Source organism: Mesoplodon bidens (genome assembly GCF_964165515.1).
Source record: "Mesoplodon bidens genome assembly, chromosome: 18".
Lineage (NCBI taxonomy): Eukaryota > Metazoa > Chordata > Mammalia > Artiodactyla > Ziphiidae > Mesoplodon > Mesoplodon bidens.
In genome coordinates this window covers 37,677,347-37,683,741 of record NC_138175.1, presented here as the reverse complement: position 1 = coordinate 37,683,741, position 6,395 = coordinate 37,677,347, and the positions used below count along the sequence as shown (strand labels likewise).

At 37.1% G+C, this 6,395-nt stretch overlaps 1 long non-coding RNA gene across 1 annotated transcript in view; it reads right to left on the bottom strand.

The window, feature by feature from the left end:
• Positions 1-2,107: 2,107 nt before the first annotated feature.
• Positions 2,108-6,395, bottom strand: part of LOC308606290 — a 29,980-nt gene continuing 25,692 nt past the window's right edge. The window contains exons 2-3 of the long non-coding RNA XR_014013793.1: positions 5,095-5,191; positions 2,108-2,436 (exon numbers count right to left, since the gene is read on the bottom strand). This is a non-coding gene — a long non-coding RNA (uncharacterized lncRNA). The remainder of the gene's footprint in view (positions 2,437-5,094; positions 5,192-6,395) is intronic.

Genomic DNA, 6,395 nt, shown 5'->3' with positions numbered 1-6,395 from the left:
GCTGCACCATTTTACATTCCTATCAGCAGTGTATGAGCATTTCAATTTTCTACTTTCTTTACCAATAGTTGTTATTTCCTGTCTTTTTTATTATTGCCATCTTTTTTTGTTATTGCCATCAGTGTGTGAAACAGTATCTCATGATTTTGATTTGCATTTCTCCAATGCTGAATATCTTTTCATGAACTTATTGGCCATTTGTATATCTTCTCTAGACAAATTCTATTCAAATCCTATGCCCATTTTTAAAATTGGGTTATTTCTCTTTTCACTATTTTTTTAACATCTTTATTGGAGTATAATTGCTTTACAATGGTGTGTTAGTTTCTGCTTTATAACAAAGTGAATCAGTTATACATATACATGTGTCTCCATATCTCTTCCCTCTTGCATCTCCCTCCCTCCCGCCCTCCCTATCCCACCCCTCTAGGTGGTCACAAAGCACGGAGCTGATCTCCCTGTGCCATGCGGTTGCTTCCCACTAGCTATCTGTTTTACATTTGGTAGTGTATATATGTCCATGCCACTCTCTCACTTTGTCCCAGCTTACCCTTCCCTCTCCCCGTGTCCTCAAGTCCATTCTCTAGTAGGTCTGCGTCTTTATTCCCATCTTGCCCCTAGGTTCTTCATGACCATTTTTTTTTTTTTAGATTCCATATATATGTGTTAGCATATGGTATTTGTTTTTCTCTTTCTGACTTACTTCACTCTGTATGACAGTCTCTAGATCCATCCACGTCTCTCAAATGACCCAATTTTCTTCCTTTTTATGGCTGAGTAATATTCCATTGTGTATATGTGCCACATCTTCTTTATCCATTCATCTGTCGATGGACATTTTGGTTGCTTCCATGTCCTGGCTGTCTCTTTTCATTATTGCGGTGTAAGAGGTCTTTATATATTCTGGACACAAGTCCTTCTCAGATATGTGATCTACAAATAGTCTTTCCCATTCTGTGCATTGTCTTTTCACTTTCTTGATGATATCATTTGCAGCAAAAAAAGTTTTAAATTTTTATATAGTCCAATTTATTTTTTGTTTTGTCACTTGTGCTTTGGTGTCATATTTAAGAAACCACGGCCTAACCTAAGGTCACAAGGACTTACTGCTGTTTTCCTTGAAGAGTTTTATAGTTTGATTAGCTCTTACATTTAGGCTTATGATCTAATTTGAATTAATTTTTGTGTATGCTGTGAGATAGAGGCCCAACTTCATTCTTTCACATGTAGATATCCAGCAGGGTCTACTAACACTATTTGTTGAAAAGATTTTCTTTCCCATTTAATTTCCTTGGGACCCTTACTGAAAGTCAGTTGACAATTTTCCTGGTTATTTTTTGCATGTTTGTTTTTCCGTATGGACTTTAAAATCAGTCTGTCTAACTCAATAAAACAACTTAGATTTTTTATTAAGGTTGCATTGATTTTATAAATTAACTTAGGGAGGATTGACATCTTCATGTTTTGCCATTTGTTTAAATCTGCTTTAGTATCTTTTAGGGGTATTTGAAAGTTTCGTTTTATAGGTTTTGCACCTTATTAAATTTATTCCTAAGTATTAAATCTTCTATTTTGCTGTTGTAAATGGGCTTTTCTCTGACATTATGTTCTGTTTACTGTAAGTATACAGGCATACCTCGGAAATATTGCAGGTTTGGTTCCAGACCGTGGCAATAATGAATATTGCAATAAAGCAAGTCACACAGATATTCTGGCTGCCCAGTGCATGTTTATAAAATTATGTTTATATTATATTGTAGCTTATTAAGTGTGCAATAGCCTTATGTATAAAAAATGTACATACCTTAATTTAAAAATACTTTATTGCTAGAAAATGCTACCCATCATCTGAGCCTTCAGTCATTCTCTTTTTGCTGGTGGAGGCTCTTGCCTTGATGTTGACAGCTGCTGACTGATCAGGGTGGTGGTTGCTGAAGGCTGGGGGGACCTGGGGGGCTGTGGCAATTTCTTAAAATAAGACAAAAAGGAAAGAAATTTGCCACATCAACTGACTCTTCCTTTTGTTGCAGGAAGGGGGACCCCTTCCAGGGCCCGAGAGTGGGCTTTTGTCTAACACTTGGAAATGAATTGTCCGAGGAGACACACGTGCTGACAAAGCAAGAGACTTTATTGGGAAGGGGCGCCCGGGTGGAGAGCAGCAGGGTAAGGGAACCCAGGAGAACTGCTCTGCCACATGGCTTGCAGTCTCGGGTTTTATGGTATGGGGTTAGTTTCCCAGTTGTCTCTGGCCAATCACTGTGACTCAGGGTCCTTCCTGGTGGCATGTGCATTGTTCAGCCAAGATGGATTCCAGTGAGAAGGATTCTGGGAGGTTGGCAGGACATATGGACTAGAGTCTCCTCTCTCCTTTTGACCTTTCCCGAATTCTTCCAGTTGGTAGTAGCTTGTTAGTTCCACATTCCTTACCAGGACCTCCTGTTGTAAGATAATTCACACAAATGTCTACTATCTTGCCTGGCCAGGGCCGGCCGTTTCGGTCAGTGGTTCCCCTAGCACTTTCATGAACGATTTCTCTGTAGCATGCAATGCTGTTTGATAGCATTTTACTCATAGAAGAACTTCTTTCAAAATTGGATTCAATCCTTTCAAACCCTGCCTCTGCTTTATCAGCTAAGTTTATATAATATTCTAAATTATTTGTTGTCATTTCAACAATCTTCACAGCATTTTTACCAGGAATAGATTCCATCTCAAGAAACCACTTTCTCTGCTCACCCATAAAAGAAACTCCTCATCTGTTAAAAAGTTTTATCGTGAGATTGCAGCAATTCAGTCACATCTTCAAGCACAACTTCTAATTTTGCAAAAATTACCAAAATGTGACACAGAGACACAAAGTAAGCAAATGCTATTGGGAAAATGGCACCTAAAGACATGTTTGATGCAGTGTTGCCACAAACCTTCAATTTACAAAAATGCAGTTATCTGTAAGACTCTATAAAGCGAAGCAAAATAAAATGAGGTATGCCTGCATTATGAAAGCTGATTTTTGTTTGTTAATTTTAAATCCTGCTCCTTCAGTGAATTCTTTCACTGTTTGAGTTAGTTTCATTACTGATTCTCTGGGGTCCATGTACACTATGACATACAAATAGTTACTGTTTTACTTTTTGTGTGTGTGTGTGTGGTATGCGGGCCTCTCACTGCTGTGGCCTCTCCCGTTGCGGAGCACAGGCTCCGGACGCGCAGGCTCAGCGGCCATGGCTCACGGGCCCAGCTGCTTTGCGGCACGTGGGATCTTCCCGGATCGGGCCACGAACCCGTGTCCCCTGCATCGGCAGGCGGGCCCCCAACCACTGCGCCACCAGGTAAGCCCTGTTTTACTTCTTTTATGCCTCTTACTGATTTCTCTTATTTAACTGCCTTGGCGAATTTACTTCTAATATAATACTGAACAGTAGTGGTGACAGTGGGGATGCTTGCCTTGTTCCTGATCTTAATGGATATGTCTGTAGTGTTTTCCCATTTAAGTAAAACACTGGCTTTAACACTAAGATATATACTTTATCAAGTTAAAGTATTCTTCAATTCCTACTTTCTTGAGTGTCTCTAAGATGAATGGGTACTGAATCGTGCCAAAGACTTTCTCAGCAACTATAGAGATAACCTGATGAGATTTTTTCCTTATACTTATTAATATGACATATGATATTAATAGATTTCCTTGTATTATACTGATGGGGCCAAGTGTGCCACTCTGACATGTGGATTATTTTGAGCTAAAAACAACCAAAGCACAAAAGACTCAGGAAGAACCTTTGAACTTCCCTCTTAGCTGCCTAAAAGAATTTAAGATATGAAATCTGTCCCAGGAAGAAGCTATCACCATAGATAACTATAGTTAAGTATTAGGTGTGGTAGAGGGAGGAACCTAGCAAAGCGCATTTGATCAAAGTCCTCTCTGTGTCCCACTAGCTTTGGGCAAACATTTGTTAACCAAAAATTAACTCTTTTTATCTTCCTGTGAATTACCTTACTTCCCCTAGAAGCTTCAGACCCCTACCGCCTTCTCCTTAGTCCAAAATATATACATACCTCACCTTGCCTTCTGTGAAATTCTTTATACTTATGTAGATTCCCATGCACATGTAATAAACTTGATTTTCTCCCGTTAATCTGCCTTATATCATTTTAATTGCCAGACAAAAGAACGAAGAGGGGAAGGAGGGGAAATTTCTCCTCCCCCATAGTACCAACTTTGCACTCCTGGAATAAATCTAGCCTTAGAACTTTTACCTTTGCTTTTTCCCTCTGTTTTTCCCTGGTTTTCATGTTTAGCCCCTTCATCTATTTGGATCTTAGCTGAAATATTACTTCCTCAGAGATGCATCCCCTGACTACTCAAGCAAAAGTCACCTTCCAGTCATCCTCCAAAACAGTTCCCTATTTTAATTTCCTACCTAGCACTTATTACTAGCTGCTATTTTTCCTATATATTCCATATGTATATTCCTATATATATTTTCCTCTACTGTGATAGCACTAAACCTGTTTTGGGAGTAGATTTATTGCTGTATGCCCAAGATACACAGTACCTGGCACATGTTAGCCACAATAAATTTTGTGATAAATCTACTCCCATTTGCGGTTCACTGTTAGAAATCTGATCTTATCACAGAAAAAGAAAAGAGTAACGAAAACCCACCTTCTCTGAATACATTTATTGAATAAATCTAGATTTGTCAACTTTAAAGAGAAAGCTATAAACTCAAAATTAAAATCAGCAATTTTTTTAGATAGTCTAAATCAGTAAATGGAACAAAATAACTGGTACTTTAAAAAATTATATGAATAATAAAACCAAAGTTCTCTTTCTTCCAGTTAACATTTTCAATTTAAAATTCTCACTAAAATTTGTTACAAAGTTTATCAGTATTGTGAAGTAAACAGTTAAATTGGATAAAGAACAAATCATCATAAATTGATATACTGTATCAATAAAAGCCAAAGACATACTTCAACAGACTTTAATATAACTTAACCAGCAAAAAAAATTTTAACTCACAAAAATTAATTTTAAATTTATATAATAGATACATAAAAGATGAAAAGGTGGTAAACTCTCACGGTTACCTGTAAAAGGTGACGATTTCTCTGAGTGTTTTATTTTTACAGGTTTCCTATTAATAAATACATAACCACAGGGACAAGATTTACATGCAACAGGTACCTGGAGGGGAAAAAAAAAAAAGGAAAAAAATATTACTATTTTACTATTTATTAAACTTCTCAAGTGTTTATGTGGTCTCTTCAACTAAACAATAGTAACTTGAAGGTAGAAATCACATTTATATTTAAACTCCACCTCCTCAAAAATTATTTGAGATAAGAATCACTTCCTTCCCATTCTCCTTTACAGTTCCACGCTTATAGTAAATGTTCAATATGTGAATGGCCAGGGGAAGAATGTGAAGTATAAAATTCATTTCCTAAAATGTCAATCTCAGAATAGTTACAACATGGATTAGATGAGAAGAAAGGGATTAGTTAGAAAAATATTACATTTATCCCAGAATGAGAGGCTCTTGGCCTGTTCTACAATGGCCCGTTCTGCAGTGCTGGCAGAGAGAATGTATTGAAAAAAACACATTTGACAGAGATTTCAAAGGGAGGAAGGAACAAGACTTAGACACGAATAGATTACTGATAATAAAACGGAACTGAAAATAAGTCTAAGAATTCAAACACGAGAGAGGAAGAGGGTCAGTGCCAATTACAGCAAAAGGACCATTCACAATAGCCAGTTTGAGGGAAAGGAACATGGAAGACTACAGAAAAGGTGTTGAGACAGGTTCTCCTCTTCTCTGCTTGAGGAAAGACCTTGAACAAATCCCATAAGCCCTGCAGGTTTCTGTTTCTTTTCTCAATTTCTTTACTACCTGAAGGAGTCCATGATTTTTACATAGTTTTTAAGTGAAAAAACTATTATATCATTTAACAACTTCACTAAGGTATAATATACAATAAACTATATATATTTAAAATGTACGATTTGATATGTTTTGATATGTGTACATGCCCATGAAACTATCACCACAATCAGGATAGTGAATATATCCATAAGACCCAAAAGTTTCCTCATGCCCCTTTGTAATCCCCCCTCCTACCCTTCCCTCTTAACATCCCCCCTTCAAAATCCCCAGGCAACTACTGATCAGCTTTCTGTTACTATAGATTAGTTTGAATTTTCTAGTTATATGTAAGTGGAATCATAAGTACATGCTCTGTTTTTTGTTTAGCCTCTTTCATTCAGCATAATTATTTTGAGATTTGTCCATGTTTTGAGATTTGTTGCATGTAATAAGTTCATTGCTAAATACTATTCCATGTAAGGATATACCACAGTTTGTTTATCCATCAACTTGTTGATGTAC